Genomic DNA, 20,562 nt, shown 5'->3' with positions numbered 1-20,562 from the left:
CCGACTTACATCCCACTGTACAGTAACCATCACGGCTCTACATACCTCTCACTGTACCGTAACCATCATGACCCGGCATACATCCCACTGTACAACAACCATCCCTCCCACTGTACATTCACCATCATAACGACAAACCTCCCACTATACAGTAACCGTCACTGCCCGACGTACCTCCCACTGTACAGTAACCTTCACACCCCGACATACCTCCCACTGTACAACAACCATCACTGACCGACATACCTCCCACTCTACAGTAACCGTCATGGCCCGACATGCCTCCCAGTGTACAGTAACCGTCACGGCCCGACATACCTCCCACATTCCAGTGACCATCACGGCCAGACATACCTCCCACTGTACAATAACCATCACGGACCAACATACCTCCCACTGTACAGTTGCCATCACGGACCGACGTACCTCCCAATGTGCAGTAACCATCATACCCCGACATACCTCCCACTGTACATTAATCATCATACCCCGACATACCCGACTGTACAATCACCATCACGGTCCGACATACTTTCCACTGTACAGGAGCTATCACATCCCGACATACTTCCCACTGAACAGTAATCGTCATAGCCCGTCATCGCTCCCACGTACTGTAACCATCACGGCCCGACATCCCTCCCACTGTACAGTAACCATCACGGCACGACATACCTCCCACTGTACAGTAACCATCACACCCCGACATCCCTCCCACTGTACAGTAACCATCACGGCACTACATACCTCCCACTGTATAGTAATCTTCACACCCCAACATATCTCCCACTGCAGAATAACCATCACGGCCCGTCATTCCTCCCACTGTCCAGTAACCATGATACCCCGACATACCTCCCACTGTGCAGTAACCAACACGGCCCGACATACCTCCCACTGTACAGTAACCATCACGGCCCAACATATCTCTTACTGTACAATAACCATCACGTCCTGACATCCCTCTCACTGTACCGTAACCATCACTTCCTGACATACCTCCCACTGTACAGTCACCATCATGGCCCGACATCCCTCCCACTGTACAGTTACCATCATGGCCCAACATACCTCCCACTGTACAGTAACCATCATGGCCCAACATACCTCCCACTGTACAGTAACCATCACGGCCCGACATACCTCCCACTGTACAGTAACCATCACGGCCCGACATACCTCCCACTGTACAGTAACCATCACGGCCCGACATACCTCCCACTGTACAGTAACCATCACAGCCTGACATACCCCACTGTACAGTAACCATCACGGCCTGACATCCTTCCCACTGTACAATAGCCATGACGTCCGGATATACCGCACACTATACAGTAACCGCCACGGCACAACAGACCTCACATTGTACAGTAACCATCACACCCTGACATACCTCCCACTGTAGAATAATCATCACCGCTCGACATACCTCCCACTGTGCAGTAACCATCACGCACCGACATACCTCCCACTGTACAGTAACCATCACGGCCCGACATGCCTCCCACTGTACAGTAACCATCACACCCCGACATACGTCCCACTGTACAGTAACCATCACAGTCCGACATACCTCCCACTGTACATTAACCATCACATCCCGACATATATTCCACTGTACAGTAACCATCTCGACCCGACACCTCCCACTGTATAGTAACCATCACGGCCCGACATACCTCCCACTGTACAGTAACTATCACTGTCCGACATACCTCCCATTGTACAGTAACCATCACGGCCCGACACCTCCCTCTGAAGATTAACCATCACGGCATTACACTCCTCCCACTGTACAGTCACCATCACGCCACGACATACCTCCACCTGTACAGTAACTGTCACAGTCCGACATATCTGCTACGGTACAGTAACCATCACGGCCCGACGTATGTCCCCCTGTACAGTAACCATCATGGCCCGACATACCTCCCACTGTACAGTAACCATCTCAGTGCGACATACCTCCCACTGTACAGTAACCATCACAGCCCAACATAGCTCCGACTGGACAGTAACCATCACATCCCGACATACCTCCCACTGTAGAGTAAACGTCACAGCCCGACACACCTCCCAATGTCGTGTAACTATCATGAGCTCACTGCTGCCTCACAGCACCAAAGTCCTAGGTTTAATTCCGGCCTTGGCTGACTGTCTGTGTGGAGTTTGCACACTGCCCCCGTTGTCTGCGTGGGTTTCCTCCAGGTGCTCCGGTTTCTCCCCACAGTCCAAAGATGTGCATTCGTTTGAATTGGCCATGCGAAATTGACCATAGTGTTCGGTGCATTGGTCAGGGTTAAATATAGGGCAGGGGAATGGGTCTAGGTGTGTTACTTTTCTGAGGGTTGGTATAGACTGGTTGGGCTGAAGGGCCTGCTTCCACACTGTAGGGAATCTAACCTAACCTCCAAGGTTCATGTCAGGAACGTGATGGAAATTCAATTATCAGAATGCATGCAACTCCAACAGTACTCTAGTATGGACTGACTCGCAACAGGCAACACAGTTGTGTCGGGAAAATCATGTCTCACAAACTTGATTGAATATTTTGACGAAGTGACAAAATCGATTGATGATGGTGTGGGGCTGGATGTTGGCCGTTTGGACCTTAGCAAGGCCTTTGATATGGTTCCTTATGGCAGGCTCATACAGAAGGTGAAGTGAATTGGGATCGGTGGTCAGTTAGTAAGATGGATAGAGAACTGTTTGGTCAAAGAAGACAAGAGTTGTGGTGGAACCGTATTTTTGAGACTGGAGATCTGTAAATAGATTGGCGGACATGCAGATTGTGAGGATGTTTGCCAGAGAATACAGCAGGACATAGGTCAGCTGCAGACTTGGACAGAGAAAACACAGATGTAACTTTATCTGGTCAGTTGTGACGTGATGCGTTTTAGAAGGTCTAATGCAGGAGAGAAGTATAAAGTGGATGGAAAATCTACTGGCCGCATCAACATCCGAAGAGATGTAGGTTTACAGCTCCACAGTTCCCTGAAAGTGACAACACGGGTGGATAGGGTGATCGAGAAGACTGATGGGAAACTTGCAGACATGCATCGGAGCATGCAGTATGAAAATTAGCAGGTCATATTGCAACTGTAGAGAAACTTAGTTCGGGCACATTTGGAATATTGTATACAGTACTGGTTGCCAGACCAGCAGAACGATGTGCAAGTGTTGGAGAGGGTATGGAAAGGTTTTACCAGGTTATTAGCCAGAAGGAGAAATTGAACACACATGGTTTGTTTACACCTGGGCATCATTGGCCATGGGGCTACCTGATAGATATTTATACAATTATCAGAGGCATAGACAGAATAATAGTTAGAGGCTTTCTCCCAGAGTAGAAATATCAATTACTCAGGACTGTAGGTTTTAGGTAAAAGGGAGGAAGTTCAGGAGATATGATCGGCAAGTTGTTTATTTTGCTTTTCCAGACAGAATATACAAGTGCTTGGAATGCACTGATAGAGGAGAAGAAGCCAATATAGCATGGTTTCAGAGGGATTTTGGCACAAATATGAGTAAGTAGGGAACAGAATGACATAGAGGGTGTCGGAGCAAAAACTTTCTTTTGAACTTTAGAACGGCATCATGTGTCAGTGCGGTCTTGCTGGGATGAAGGGCCTGTTCCTGTACTGGACTGATCTCGAAAACAAGATTTGAGCAAGGGAGTGGCAAGATGTTGTCTGAATGATTACTGATGAAAATTAGCAGGTCATATTGCAACTGTAGAGAAACTTAGTTCGGGCACATTTGGAATATTGTATACAGTACTGGTTGCCAGACCAGCAGAACGATGTGCAAGTGTTGGAGAGGGTGTGGAAAGGTTTTACCAGGTTGTTAGCCAGAAGGAGAAATTGAACACACATGGTTTGTTTACATCTGGGCATCATTGGCCATGGGGCTACCTGATAGATATTTATACAATTATCAGAGGCATAGATAGAATAATAGTTAGAGGCTTTCTCCCAGAGTAGAAATATCAATTACTCAGGACTGTAGGTTTTAGGTAAAAGGGATCTCTCCTCAACAACTTGCACTTTCATATCCTCCCTCCCACTTTGGCGAATATGGAGAATTGGACGTGAAAGTCCGAGCTGGTAACTGGTGACTCCATCTCGCCCCACGCTCCTACGGCCTTCTATCCTGGACATCAATGTCTCGGTGGACACTGCATTGACAGAAGCTGCATGTACTCCACACCCTCTAATGATGGCATCTTTCACATGCCAGCCTCACCATGCGAGCCCTGCACATCTCCGATCCACTGACAGTATGCTTCTATACCTCAATGCTGCAGCTCAGGGTGCACTGACAACTCTCATTGCAATGCTGCCGCAAGGACACTGTGCTCAGCGACACACACCCAGCTCATGGCCTGTCCCTCCGAGCTGCTTAGTCCGTATTTGTACACACTCAGTGCTGCTGCCAAGGACACTGCTCAGCGACACACGCCCAGCTGATGGACTTTCCCTCCAAGCTGCTCAGTCCGTGGTTGCACACACTCAGTGCTGCTGCAAGGACACAGTGCTCAGGGACATGCCCAGCTCATGGACTGTCCCTCCGAGCTGCTCACTCCATGTTTGTACACACTCAATGCTGCTGCAAGTACACGGTGCTCAAGGACACACACCCAGCTCATGGACTGTCCATCTGGGCTGCTCACTCCACGTTTGTACACACTCACTTTCAGCCGACTTGAATGCTAAAAGAATTATTGCCTTGCCTCACCCCACCTTTAGCAGAGTCACCCCTCAACAAGAGCTACCAGGTTCACCCGCCTGCTATATTGTCTTGGTGTTCAGCACAGACACAAAAGCAGGAAGCTTGATATCATTGTCCCCAGTCAGCCACGGTGCCCAGCAAAGCGAGTCAGGGGGAGTCTCAGATCCCAGTCCGGGAGCCTGGACACGGTCTGTCAGCCTCTCATCATTGATCGGGTCAGGATCCTTCCCCTGTGAGTGGGTGAGGAGCTCAATGTTAGGGAGACCCATGCCTCTCTTGGCTATTTCTCTGCGATTGTGGAATGGTTCCTTCCGAAATGTGAACATTAACAAGTGGTATTAAGGGAAATGGAAAAGGTTGGTACAACTGTTAGTGATGGGACAGCTGGGGGAAAGGTGGCAAGGTGTCCTACTTGAGTGAGTAGGCAGCACAGACACCAGGCAGAGTTGGGCTGTGGGACAGAGAAGCGGTTAGAGAAAGACTAAGAGAAGGTGCTGTAATCATTGAGAGTGGGAGAATATGATCCTTGGTGGGAGGTGGGTGCAGTAACAGAGAGAGAGTGAGGGTGAGCTCACAAAGTGCAGATGGTGGCACTTACCCAGGTGGAATGGAGAAGGTCACTGACCTGCTTCCTACACTGCTGGACATTCACTCAGAAGGCTGGCACCTCACTGACTCAGGGGTCAGCCTTGGACCAAGCTGGCAGAGTCTGGTGCCATGGCCTCCCCTGCCATCTGGAGGAAGATAATGTCCCTCTCCCACATCATGTCATTAATCAGAACCTCAGGGGATTGTCCACAAAGTGAAGCCCCAGTTTTACCCTCTCTGCTATCTCCTGGGCAGTTTCAGTTTGACAATCTAAGAGTGTAATGACATTGTACTAATGGCACCTGGAACTGGAAGGCCGGTGCATTCTGGGATATCCAAGCAGTGGGCAGTTGTTATGACGAAGGGGAAAATCATCGGGTTAGTGTCAGTTGAGAAGATAACCATATGTGCACGGAGGGTAGTTAATGAAACAGATTGGGGATGGTATCATGAGAAAATGCACTTCATCTTGTAGAGAGAAACCCTCCATAAATCCTGACTAAAATGAGGCTTGACCAAATCATATGATGGTTTAGGCCTCTGTCTGTCTGAATAGGGAATGCAGTGTGAAATATTGGGAACAACAAACTTGGAGCAGAGAATTACAAAGGAGATGCACATCCTTAAAAAGGGTAACACAATGTTCGAGACTGTTAAAAGGAGCCGGGGAAAATCCCTGCCTTACAGTTACCTAAATTATCCAATCCTCACTGGATGCAGGGATGGTGCCGGAGGCCTGGAGAACGGCTAAAACTGCAGCTTTGTTTAATGTGGAGCAAGGGACTGACTGAATAGGTCGAGGCTGGAATTCTGACATTGTGACTAAACTGTCACTGGGGAAGTCCCAGGGACTCCAGGACAGTAGATCTGGATTTGTTCAAGGAAGATCATGTGTAATTCATCTTACTGTCGGTTTGAGGCAGTAACTTGCAACTGCATGTGACTTACTTGGATTTGACGAGAGATCCCATGGCAGACAGTTTAAAAATAGAAATTATAGGATCCAGTTGAATGGAGCAAACAACCCAGAGAAGTGCAAGGCAAGGCATTTGGGGACATCACCAACAGAGAGGAATGGATAATAAATGAGAGCATAGTGTGTGTGAGCGGATAAATGAAGGTAGCTGGACATATCAATAATCTTGTTCATGGAGCAAATGACATCATTTCCTCTATCAGCCAAAGTGCAGAATTTCAGAGCAGGAAGCTTATGCTGGAACTGTCTAAATAATGAGTTCAGTCACAGCTTGGGGATGGTGTGCAGTTCTGGTCACCCCATCACATGGAAGAATGGAATTGGACTGGAGAGAGTACTGAGGAGATTCAGTACCCGGCGACAGTGGAAGTGCAGTTCTGATGAAAGATAGGAATGGAGGATGCTGAGAGGAGATTTGATTGGAGTCCACATGCTGTCAGGGGCCTGGGTAGAGAGGGAAATAACATCTTGCTCCTGTTGGTAAACTGCTTTACCTGTGGTGAATATTTAATATAATTGGCTGAAATATCAGAAAAGTGGTGAGGAAAGTTGTTATTTCACCCAGATCTGGGAGGCACACATGGAAATGGCGTAGAGGCAGAAACTCTCAAATCATTTTCAAAAGGTGCCGGGATATGCAGCTGAAGTCCTATAGTGTCTGGGGAGACAGAAGTTGGACTTTAAAAAACGTTACATCTTGTCCAATGCAGACAGTGGACAGAGTGTTCGTCTCTCTACTGCTATTGTCTGAAGTTTTCAAAGGTTACCAATATCTGATAGGATTAATACGCAGGGATGAGCGGTGAGGGCAGGGAGGAGCAGTGTGATTGCTGTGCCCCAAAACATTCCCCTACTGACACTGGATCCACTTGCCCCATCTCTTTCCCAAGGACCGGGTCCAACAGTACATACTCTCTTGGGCTGGACACATACTCCTGAAGTGAGCTCTACTCCATGTAATCCAGGGATACTGGTCCCTCATGCACCACCAGTAACCCAGTCAATATCTGGACAAATTAAGTTTCTCATTATAACTAATCTGTAGTATTGTCATCGCTCTCAAATAACCCTGCATATTTATTCACTCCACCCTTTCGAATGGTTGCTGGCTGACAGAATGTACCTTACAGTTTAATTGCACACTTTTTGTTCTTTTGCTCCATCCAAATTCATTCTGTCCTTGGATGGATCCTCTTTCTCTTGGACCCCTTAACTAACGCTAATCTCAACCAATAATTCTACCTTCATCTTTTCCCTTCTCTTCTATTATTTTGGAATCCTTGAAACCCAGAAATATTTAACACCCAGTCCTGACATCCTCGAGCCAGCTCTCAGTGTCCATCAGATTTCCACACACTAATCTGCATTTGAAACTCCCCAGACTCTGAGTATTCACATCCATGCAGAGTACCTCAGATTAAGGCTTTCTTTCTCACTCCATCTTCCACTGTTAAACGTGTTGTTGTATTTTAGTACCAACTGCATCTCCCATTATTTTGAGAATCTTGTTAGTTCCTCTACTATTCATTTTTGGATCCAAAGCACACGCCAAGTTATTTTCATTCCCTCCCAAACACCCTGTAAGGAATTCAGTCCCAGCTCTGTCATGTTAGCCCATCGAGCTTGCACAGTTGCTGTCTTCCCCAGAACCAGTCCCAATGTCCCAGGAATCTGAAGCCCTTCTTGCTGCACCATCGTTCCAGTCACACTCTCATCTCCCGAAAACTCCGAGTTCTGTTCTCACTTGAGAGTATTCCAGGGATTGCTACATTTGAGGTCCCGGTTGCTAACCATCAGCCGAGCTCCTTAAATTCTGATTTCCAGACCACTTCACCCTTCCTACCCAGGTCACTCCTACCAACATGGACAAGAGTTTTGACTGCTCACTGGCCCCCAGACGAATGTCCTGCAGACACCGTGACATTCGTAACCCCACTATCCTGGAATTAAAGACACACTGACACCTTCTTCACTTTCCTGACTCCCCTGTGAGTTTTGCTCCTGTTTCCTTCTCCCTCCTCTCCAGTATAGTCAGGCTGCTTGTGGTACCACAGACATAGCTCCGACTGCACTCCACTAAGCAGCCCGCACCTTCATCAGCTTCCGAAATGGGTAAATGAATTGGGAGGGAGACACCAGGATATTCTTGTATTCCCTGACTGTTTCTCTTAAATTGCCTCGTCCCCCATTCCCTTCATTCTTCCAGGCCGTCATGTCTGAAGTGTATCAGCTCTGTGTGTGTGCGATCCACCTAACTCTTAGTATCACAGATGTCCCATAGAGTCTGTAGTCACTGTCTGAGCTGCAAGACCCAGTGTCCACCTTGGACATGAGCAGGGGCTATGACTTCCCAATGTAACAGAACACATTTTCCATCTGACAAATATGTCTTGCCATGTCGTAAAATGCAACATGCCTAGAGTAACTTAATTAAGCACTAAGAATAAAGTTAACATCAGGGAAATCACAATATGGTTAAGTCCCTTATTCCACTGTCGTTTACTGATGTTTACTTATTATATTGGCTCAGAATTTCACATCTACCTCTTATTTATGAGTTCAAATCTTATTTCAGAAGTTCAAAAAATAAATTTGCTAACTCATAGCAATTACCTGACAGTCACTAATACTGGTGTATTTATCAGACAATGAATTTATAGCCTTTTCTGTGATGGCTCTTGCACTTCTTTCAAACTCAGTGTATGCAGGTCCCAACACCAGAAAGTTATCTCCGTAACTCCCAGATACGTGTAATCCTCCAGCTCCCACTCCACTCTGCTTCCTCACAGGGTCACCGTCTCTGTGACTCCCAGGAATGTGTCATCCTCCAGCTCCCAATCCAATCTGCTCCCTTACAGGGTCACTGTCTCTGACTCCCAGTAACGTGTAATCCTCCAGCTCCCATTGCACTCTGTTCCCTCACAGCGTCACCGTCTCGGTGACTCTCAGATACCTGTAATCCTCCCGCTCCCAAACCACTATGCTCCCTCACCTGGTCACCATCTCTGTGACTCCCAGGTATTACTAGGCCTCGATCCCCAGTGCTGATTTATACCCTCCCACTTTGCTACCTCTGTAACTCCCAGGTATGAGTCAGCCTCATGCTCCTGCTCCAAGTTAGTCCCTCACATGGTCACTCTCTCTGTGACTCGGTGCTGATTTCGAGCCTCCTGCTCTGCTGTTTCTCCAATGCTAAGTCCCAGTCAGCCCCGATCCTCGCTGCTGATGTATATTCGCCCGCTCAGTGCTGTTCACTCTCAGGTTCCTTCCTTTTGTGACTCCCACGTAATGGTAGGCCTCAAGCCTTTGCTGAGATTTATAACATCCCACTCTGCACTGCTCTCTGACAGAACGCTGATGTGACTGGAAACAGTGGAAAAGAGGAGGATTAGACAGAGCAGTGGGTGTTACAGTGATTGAGCGAGCTGTATTGGATGGAACAGGTTATCCGAGGAGCGAGGCTGACCTGCCGCAACTAAAGCAGCTTACTGGAAGATACAATGAGAGTTGCAGACACTGAAGTAAGCTAAGAAAATAGAGAGATGGTGGCTTGTACATGACGGAGCTTTGTAGAGTTTAAGGGACATTTTCTGAGCTGCTTACAGAGATGCGTAGACTTCAACAAGTGCAAATTGACAGCCAGCAAGTGTTGTATGGTACTGGAGACTGTTGAATGTTACAGAGTGAGAAGACTTACAGTAACTGGGGGGAATATAAACTTTTGGAGCACTCGCTGTGTTCAAGGACCTTCAGGACATGAGGAGGTACAGAGAATGGGAGCATTCCATATGTTGGTATTGTCGGGACTGAAAGTTCTGAGATGGATAAGGAGGATGAAAAGTGCCAATTTAGCATACACAACCATTGTAATTACAGAGATTTAAGGACGGGAACCTGCGCTGTCATTGATTACAGATATATGGAGAGTTACAGAAGCTGAAGGGGTTCCAAATTTAGAAAGGGAGAGATTTTAGGTGATCAGAATTTAAACAAGAATAAACAAATGTTAGAGGTCTCTAGCACAGATGGGAATGGAAGAGGTGAGATATTGTGAGGAACTATAAGAGTTATAAGTCGGTGAGGATGTCAGATATAAAAGGGAGAGCTGCATTGTCTGTATGCAGTTACAGATGTGAGGAGTGTTGTAGCGCCTGCTGGAGGGTACACAGTTAACAACAGTTCGAACGGGTGGTGCAGTGGCTCAGGAAGGCAGCTCACCACCACCTTCTCAGGGACAACTCCAAATCAACAATAAATGCTGGCTCAGCCCACAAAGCTCGTGTTCATTAATGAATGAAGGAATAAAAGGTCTACAAGTAGCACTGAGGTCACTCAGGAAGGCTCTTTCAACAGCCTTTCACATACCCGGAACCACTATATGCTGGAAGGACAGGAGTTCCAGCTGCACCGGACCACCAGCATTTCCAAAGTGCCCGCCAAACTACACTCCATCCTCCCAGCACGGTTTCGGTCCCAAAACCGAAAGGACTGCAATGGGTCAGGAAGGCAGCTCCCCACCACCACATCCAGGGAATGACAGATGGGAAGGTAATGATGGCGGAGCAAGTGATGGCCACATCTCATCAATGAATTGATACAAGGGAATCTCATGGAATGTTCATGTTCCCTTTGCTTTCTCCATACATCCCATATTCCCATCTAGTTCTGTGTCAGCAACAAATGTGGAAGCATTAGATTTTGTCCATCCATCAAATGCATCGACTCCATACCTGAATAGTTAGGGGTCAAACACTAATCCATTTATTCCCGCTTAGTTTGCTGTCTGTTAGAGAATTCCCAATCCATGCCAGTACATACCCTCCAATCCCACGTGATTCAATTTTGCTTATCCTCCTCCTCATTGTGACCTTGCTGAAATGTTTCTGAAAATCACAATTTACCATTCCTCCCTTTTTATCTACTCTTCCTTTTACAGCCAAACAGGAAAACAAATTCAGCAGGGTTTGTGAAATGGAATTTTAGTTTCATAACAACTTTTTGCTTGGCGTGGATAGAGGATAGGCTGATTGGCAGAAGACAGAGAGTAGGTATAAAGTGGTCGTTTACACGATAGGAACTGGTAATGAGGGGAACTCCGCAGGGGTCAGTGTTGGGGCCGCACTGTATAACAGTCTGGACGAAGGATGCGAAGGGGCATTAGAAATAGGTTTCCCAGAAAGATCCCAGGGATGAAATGCTTCCCATATGAGGAGCAGGTGAGGTCTCTGGGTCTGTACTTGATGAAGTATCAGAATCGGCGGCAGCAGGATCTCGTTCAAACTTACAGAATACTGAGGGGCCTGGATGGAGTGGACATGGGGTAGATGTTTCCGCTAGTATGAGAGTCTAGATCCCAAGGGCACAGCTTCAGTGTGAAGGAACGACCGTTTAGAATAGAGATGTGGAGGAATTTATTCAGCCAGAGGGTGATGGATCAGTTGAACTCACTGCATCATGGGGCTGTGGAGTAAGTACTTCAGTGTATTTAACTCAGAGATAGACAGGTTCTTGATGCGTAAGGAGATCAGGGATTACAGTGAATAGGTGAGAGATTGGGGATCAGAAACAAATCAGCCAGAATCAAATAGCATGGCAGACTTGATGGAGCCAATGGTCTAATTCTACTCCTCTATATGATGGTCTTACGGATGGTGCTCATTCCATAGGTTTCTAAGGGTGCAGTTAGCATTTCTGGCACATGGTTTATCATACATTCCAGCACTTTTCTGATTACTACCCTCACCTCTTGGCTTCAGATTGACTGCAGAAAGCTATACCACGGACTAACTTGGGAATCCTTGTGTATAAATCTCAGAAAGGTAGCATACAGCGTCAGCATGTCATAGAGAAGGCTAATGGAATGCTAGCATTGATTCCAAAGGAAATGCAGAATAAAAATAGTGAAGGCTTGTAACAACTGTAGATGACTCCAGTCAACCCACAGTGAGAATACTGTAAACAGGTTTGGTCCCCTATCTGGAGGGAAAATGTCCTTGCATTGGAGGCAGCCTGGAGAAGGTTCACCAGACTGTTCCTCAAAATAGAGGATATTGATGATAAGAGGTGGAGAAGTTTGAACTTAAATGAGCCAAATTTATTGATACACAGAACATTCGTATGTTTTTTCAGGGTCGGTACTGAGACGTTGTTTCCCTTAGGAAGGATCTATAACTGGAGATAAAGCAGAAAGCAAGCATTAGAGATGGTTACAGAGAAAAGCTGGGTTGGAGAGATTGGAGGATGTTACAGATGTTCGGGTGGTTTGAGATCACCATTGTTGGTTAGAGGTCAGATAGGTTAGTCGGATGAAAGATATTAAGGTGAGTTACAGGGTTATCAATCCTGAAGGAGTTACAGAGATAGGGATGAATATAGGGAGTAGAAATTACACTGATGGGTTAGTATTTGGAGCAACAGCAGAAACAGAGACTGGATTGTTGTTGGGAATGGAGATTATACAGATATTTGTGATAGTTGGAGCGATAGCTTTTAGAAAAAGGGAGATTTGGATGGACTGGAGATTACACATATATGGATGTTAGTCGGAGTTCAACGTTTGAGAGAAGATTTGTAGCTTGGGTACTCGTTGTTGTGGTTCTGTTCGCCGAGCTGGGAATTTGTGTAGCAGATGTTTCATCCCCTGTCTAGGTGACATCCTCAGTGCTTGGGAGACTCCTGTGAAGCGCCTCTGTGATGTTTCCTCCAACAAATACATTGACCTGGTCCCAATATACCGGCCACTGCAGCGGAGAGCTGGAACGGACCACCGGAAGTGGCAGAGACAAACCACTATAAATGCCGCAGGAAACATCACAGAAGCGCTTCACAGGAGGCTCCCAAGCACTGAGGATGTCACCTAGACAGGGGACAAAACATCCGCAACACAAATTCCCAGCTTGGCGAACGGTTAATCAGAGTTGCAGGACTAACAGAAATAGGGACGATTGTAGGGACTGGAGAGTACACAGATAGGGATGGTGGTTGGAGCTGCAGGTTTTAAGAGAGATTGGGAGGATTTTTGATATGGACAGTAGTTGGAGCTGCAGGATTCAGTGAGATAGACAGGGTTGAAGGGACTGGATCAGGTCAGAGCCAGGGATAATTGCACGGCTGAGACGAGCCAGAGATGCTGAGGATTGTCCGGCTGCAAGAGTTCAGAGAGTTAGTGAGGGATGTGAAGGCAGGTTTGCAGCATTCCCATCAGCTACACAGTCCTAAACCACAGACCAAGTCCGAAACTATGAAAACAACCACCCCAACACACACAGACGAAGTTGCATCAGGGCACTATTCAAAAAAGCCACAACACACTGCAGCACACCAGAACGGCATGGTGGCACAGTGGTTAGCACTGCTGCCTCACAGCGCCTGAGACCCGGGTTCAATTCCCGCCTCAGGCGACTGACTGTGTGGAGTTTGCACGTTCTCCCCGTGTCTGCGTGGGTTTCCTCCGGGTGCTCCGGTTTCCTCCCACAGTCCAAAGATGTGCAGGCCAGGTGAATTGGCCATGCTAAATTGCCCATAGTGTTAGGTAAGGGGTAAATGTAGATGTAGGGGTATGGGTGGGTTACGCTTCGGCGGGGCGGTGTGGACTTGTTGGGCCGAAGGGCCTGTTTCCACACTGTAAGTAATCTAATCTAATCTACAAAAAGAGGAACACCTATACAAGGTATTCGCCAAAAACGGATACCCCCGCAATTTCATCAACAGATGCCTAAGGGAGAGACAAGGGAACGAGGACATGCCGCAACCCAAAGGACTAGCCACACTACCATACATCAAGAACATTTCGGAACTGACAGCCAGACTACTGCGACCACTAGGCCTCATAACAGCACACAAACCAACAGCCACGCTCAGACAACATCTCACCAGAACGAAGGAGAACGAAGGACCCGATACCTAATATGAGCAAAACTAATGTAGTGTACAAAATCCCATGCAAGGACTGCACAAAACAGTACATCAGACAAACAGGAAGACAGTTAACGATCCGTATACACGAACACCAACTAGCCACGAAATGACACCACCAGCTATCCTTAGTAGCCACACACACAGACGACAAGCAACATGAATTCGACTGGGACAACACTACCATTATAGGGCAAGCCAAACAGAGAACAGCCAGGGAATTCCTAGAGGCATGGCACTCATCCACAGACTCTATCAACAAACACATCGACCTGGACCCAATATACCGCCACTACAGCGGACAGCTGGAACTGACAACCGGAAGCGGCAGAGACAGGCCACTATAAATGCCGGAGGAAACAGAACAGAAGCACTTCACAGGAGGCTCCCAAGCACTGAGGATGTCACCTAGACAGGGGACGAAACGTTTTCAAGACAAATTCCCAGCTCGGCGAACAGAACCACAACAACGAGCACCCGAGCTACAAATCTTCTCCCAAACTTTGAAGAGATGTGGAGTGCTGTTCTGGAGGAGGTTACAGAAATCTACAGGGTTGGAGATGTTTGAAGATATGATAGACACAGTGAGCTGTAGTAAAATAAGGATGTTACAGGGACAAGATATATTGAGGAATTGGAAGCTGCTATAGGTACTAAACATGCTGCAGGCGATCAATAACCTTACGTCGATCAGGAGGATTGGAAGGTTTGGAAATAGAGAACGAGAATTGCAGACACCAAAAACTATCACAGAGATGGGGAGAGACATATGAGTTAGAGGAGTTACAACATGAGATGAGCTCAAGGTAATGGAGTCAGGGAAGATATAGGGAAATCTGAAGAGATTACAGGTGCTAAAATGGATAGTGAGACCTCTCAGTGTCAGATTGGGGTAGTTTGCGGAAACAGGGAGTATTTTACGGATTTCTGATATTTACAGAGATTGAGACAGTTGTATAGAATTGAGGAACGAACAGAGATATGGAAGGCTGTAGTGAGTGAAGACATTTGCTGTTGGGGTTCTGGAGGTTATATCGATGTGCGATGGCTGGAGAGTCTAGCAGATCTTACAGACAGGAACAGCAATAAGGCCTGAAGACACTAACACAGATAGAGAGAATGGCAGAAACTGGAGGAGGTTCCTGCTGTAGGGAGGATTGTAGGGGAGGATGACATTTACACAGATTGTGTTGCAAGAACTAGAAAAGGTTATAGAGATGATTAGATGGATGGAGACACGAGAGGATCTCACATTGACGGGTGGGTGATAGCGACGGGAGACTGTTACAAAGATAGGGAGTGTTGCAGGAACTGGATTGGGAGAGTCACAGGCATTGGACTGGGTTCTACTGATTGGGAGTAATGCAGGGACCTGAGAGGATTACACAAATAGGGAGGATTGTGGGATCTCCACATTTTCTGAGGGTTTCAGGAAGAGGTTACACAGACAAGGAGTGGTGTTGAAGCTGTCATAGTTTACAGAGACTGAGATGTTTGGAGCTGTTTGATTGTTAGGGGGATATTTTTGGGTCAGTAATATGAAACGCAGAGGGAGAGTCTAGACTTTATTACATTCCCGATAGTATGGAAACGGCACTTCTGCCCAACCAGTCCACACCAACTCTCCAAAGATTAATCCATCCAGACCCATTTCCCTCTGACTAATATATCTATGGCTGTGGGCAGTTTAGAATGGCCAAATCACCTGATCTGCACATCTTTGGACTGTGGAAGGAAACTGGAGCACCCGGAGGAAAGCCATGGAGACATGGGGAGAACGTGCTAACTCCATACAGACTGTCACCCAAGCCTGGAATCGAACCTGGGTCTCTGACGCTGTGAGGCAGCAGTGCTCACCACTGAATCCACATGCCACCCTAAACTGAGAAACTACAAAAAGAGAGGGTGTTGAGGTGCAGAGAGGAGCACACAGAGATGGGGAGTGATGTGACAGCTGGAAAAGGGTCCGGTGGTGTTTATACAGCTAAGGATCTTGGTAGGGATGGTAGATAGTTACAGAGGTCATATGGTGCTGTTGGCCAGGAGGTAGGAATGTGATCAGGCCTGCAGAAGGTTACAGTGATGTCATGTTCGCTTGGGGTTTGAGTAAGGTGTATAGGTGGGCATTTTGGTCTAGAAATAGACATTATTGTACTGCATGGAAGATGAGGTTATTGAGATTGGACAGGTTAACGAGACTGGAGCAATTTACACATAACGAGAGGCGTCAGCATTGGTGTCGGTTTCAAATATACAGCGGGTTACTGGGAGGGGTAGAGGTGACAGAAGGATGAACTTTTCTGGAAATTACAAGCATTCAAAACACTGGTGCAGATGAGTTGGACCGAAAGGCTTGTTTCCTAGCTGTATGACTCTATCACACAACAAGAGACAGTGGCGGGGGTGTAATATAACAGGAAGATCCCACGTTTTAATACTATCTCCTTGAGGGAGACCTGCTTTCCCCTCTGTCATACTGATGCTCACTTAGAGAGCACAGGCCTGGATTGATAACTGAACGTCCTATAGTGTCAGAGGAAGGCTCAGAGCAGCAGAGATACTAGTAAACAAGAGCCTGGGTTTGAGCCTGGGACCGTCATACGCTGTGTTCACACTTCAACACTGAATCTGTGTCATGTCTTCTGGACCAAACTTTGATCCTTTAAATTCGTTCGGCTCTGTTCACTGTGAGTGATCTTACCTTGCTGCAGGATTCATTGAAGGGCCCAGATCTCCCTTCCCTCTGGCAGACTAATTGCGTTCAATGAGATGATGAATGAAACACCCACAGTTTGGAAGTTTATTGAGTCAGGAACATCCTGAATACATGCAGGTGACAGAGAAACAGACAGAATGGGAAGTTAGACTAATGCAGTGAGGGTCACACAGGGAGAATGGCACGGAGTACCACAGTGATCTGGAAAATCCCAATCTCCATCCCTGGTCTGTGTTGCCTCATCTCCCTGGAGTAGAGAATTCTGTTGGCTCAGAATCTGGAGTAGCTGCAGAAGCTGCAGTCACTGGCAGCACTTAGACCCTCACAGTGACAGATATCACATGGAGAGATACTGAGTGACAGCACCAGGGTGCAGCAAAGTATCAGGTTCAAACCACATTCAGGAAGAAGGTGATTTGATTCATGGTGCACTGGGATCAGTACTCAGGGATGAGGGAGCTATCAGTGGGACAGGCGATAGCCGAGTGTTACTCTCACTGGACCTTTCATCCAGAATTTAATGCCGGTGCAGGGATACCCATCTGAATACTCAATATCCTTTCAGGAAGGAAATCTGTGATAGGCAGCTACATATGACTCCAGACCCAGAGCAATGGGGTTAACTCTAAACTGCCCTCTGTATTAGTCTAGCAAGGCACTCAGCTCAAGGGCAGCTCAGGGGTTAGCATGAAATGCTGGCCAGCCAGAGACAGCAACATCCCACGAGTGAATTAAAAACAACACTGCTGGGACCAGTGTCCTAGCAAATTATGTCGGTGGGTTTATAGACAGGGCTTTAAACTGACAGAGAATATGCAGGGACAGGGTTCAGGTGAAAGGAGCTTTCCAAATCCAAAGAGAAAAGGTGAGACATCAGAACAACATGGGGATGTGGCTGAAGACAAGCAGGAAGGAACAAGAAGGGACAGAGTTTATTCGGTTTGTGACAGGACATTATGGGAAAGAGGAAATTATAATGTTGTTTTCTTTGGAATTGCCACAGTGTCTGCAATAAGGTAGATGGTCTTGTGACACAGAGATAAATGGGATTTAGTCAGCAGAGACACGTGGTTGCAGGGTGAACAAAAGGTGGAACGTAACTATTCAACGGTACACAACCTTGTAGGATCTCAGGCAGAATAGGAGTGCAGGATGGGTAACCCTGACAGTAATCAATAACAAAGGCATTACAGAGAAAACATATCGCCTCAGATGATGTGGCTGAATCAGCCTGAATGTGAATGCTGGGTCGCATGTGTCACAAACTCAAGCAGAACATTTTTTTAAGGCTGTCTGGCAGCATTTCATTGTTCATCTCTGCATTAAACAGGAATTCATTGGAATTTGTAACAAAGGCATTATGATAATTTTGGGAGACTTCAATATTTGCATGTTCTGGGCAGTCACACAGGCAAGAATGATACAATCCGAGCTTCTCTTTGCATGTTATTTGTCAGTGTTTCTTTGAATAACATATTGTGCAAATGGCCAGTGATGTCGCTGTTTCAGATCGATCGTTTAGTGGTGAAGATGAGTGAAGGAGTGATGCTACACAGAGATCATCCAGAAGGGCTGAGAGCTTGGAGTGAGTGAGAGGGGTGGAGAGGTTGAGGCGGTTAATGTCGCGGCGGCAGTTGGCTATGAAGAGATTGAGGGTGGGCAAGAGGCCACCCCGGGATGTCCAGGTGGATGGGGTGAGTTGGAGGCGGGAGAAGGGGTCGTCAGAGGATGGATGGGAATCCTGGGTGAAGAAGTAGGCGCAGAGGCGAAGGCGGCGGAAGAATTGTTCGATGTCTCATCGCGTGTGAACTCGTTAATCTGAGAGTGTAGGGGAATGAAGGTGAGGTCCCTGCCGGGAACTGATCTTTCATCCTCAGAGAGCAACGTGCAGCCCTCACTCCCTCAGTTCCAACCCCAACCTCAATATCAAACCAGCAGACAAGGGAGGCGCGGTAGTAGTTTGGTGCACCAACCTTTACACTTCTGAGGCTAAACGGCAGCTCGCAGAAACCTCCTCTTACTGCCCCTTTGACGATGACCCCACCACCAAACCATCATCTCCCAGACCATACAGAACCTCATCACCTCAGGGGATCTCCCCTCTACCGCCTCCAACTTCATAATCCCACAACCCCGCACCGCCCGTTTCTACCTCCTGCCCAAAATCCACAAACCTGACTGCCCCGGCCGACCCATTGTCTCAGCCTGCTCGTGCCCAACCGAACTTATTTCTGCATACCTTGGCACGGTCCTGTCCCCCTTAGTCTAAGAACTCCCCACCTACGTTCGGGACACCACCCACGCCCTCCAACTCTTCCATGATTTTCGCTTCCCCGGCCCCCAACACCTTATCTTCACCGTGGACATCCAGTCTCTATACATCTCCATTCCCCATCACGAAGGCCTCAAAGCCCTCCGCTTCTTCCTTTCCCGCCGAACCAACCAGTAACCTTCCACTGACACCCTCCTTCGACTGACTGAACTGGTCCTCACTCTTAACATCTCCTTCCAATCCTCCCACTTCCTCCAAACAAAGGAGTAGCCATGGGCTCCCGCATGGGCCCTAGCTATGCCTGCCTCTTCCTTGGATATGTGGAACAGTCCATCTTCCACAGTGACATTGGCACCACCCCACACCTTTTCCTCTGCTACATCGATGACTGTATCAGCGCTGCCTCATGCTCCCACGAGGAGGTTGAACAGTTCATCCACTTTACTAACACCTTCCACCCCGACCTCAAATTTACCTGGACCATCTCAGACTCCTCCCTCCCCTTCCTGGACTTCTCCATCTCTATTTCCGACGACCGACTCAACACTGACGTATACTATAAACCGACCGACTCCCACAGTTACCTAGATTACACCTCTTCCCACCCTTACCCCTGTAAAAACGCCATCCCATATTCCCAATTCCTTCGCCTTCGCCGCATCTGCTCCCAGGAGGACCAATTCCAATACTGAACAACCCAGATGGCCTCCTTCTTCAAAGACCGCAATTTCCCCTCAGACGTGGTTGACCATGCTCTCCACCGCATCTCCTCCACTTCCCACTCATCCGCCCTTGGGCCCCGCCCCTCCAATCACCACCAGGACAGAACCCCACTAGTCCTCACCTACCATTCCACCAACCTCCAGATACATTGGATCATCCTTCGTCATTTCCGCCACCTCCAAACGGACCCCACCACCAAGGATATATTTCCCTCCCCTCCCCTATCCGTGTTCCGGAAAGACCACTCCCTCCACGACTCCATCGTCAGATTCACAACCCCCACCAAGCCAACCTCCACTCCCGCCACCTTCTTCTGCAACCACAAAAAATGCAAAACTTGCGCCCACACCTCCCCCCTCACTTCCCTCCAAGGCCCCAAGGGATCCTTCATTATCCATCAGAAATTCACCTGCACCCCCACACGCATCATTTACTGCATCCGCTGCACCTGATGTGGCCTCCTATATATTGGGGAGACAGGCCGCCTCCTTGCGGAACGTTTCAGAGAAAACCTCTGGGACACCAGCACAACCAACCCAACCGCCCCGTGGCTAAATACTTTAACTCCCCTTCCCACTCCGCCAAGGACATGCAGGTCCTTGGCCTCCTACATCGCCAGACCATGGGAACACAACGCCTGGA

Source organism: Chiloscyllium punctatum, chromosome 31 (assembly GCF_047496795.1).
Source record: "Chiloscyllium punctatum isolate Juve2018m chromosome 31, sChiPun1.3, whole genome shotgun sequence".
In the NCBI taxonomy this organism is placed as follows: domain Eukaryota; kingdom Metazoa; phylum Chordata; class Chondrichthyes; order Orectolobiformes; family Hemiscylliidae; genus Chiloscyllium; species Chiloscyllium punctatum.
This window is presented reverse-complemented; position numbering follows the sequence as displayed.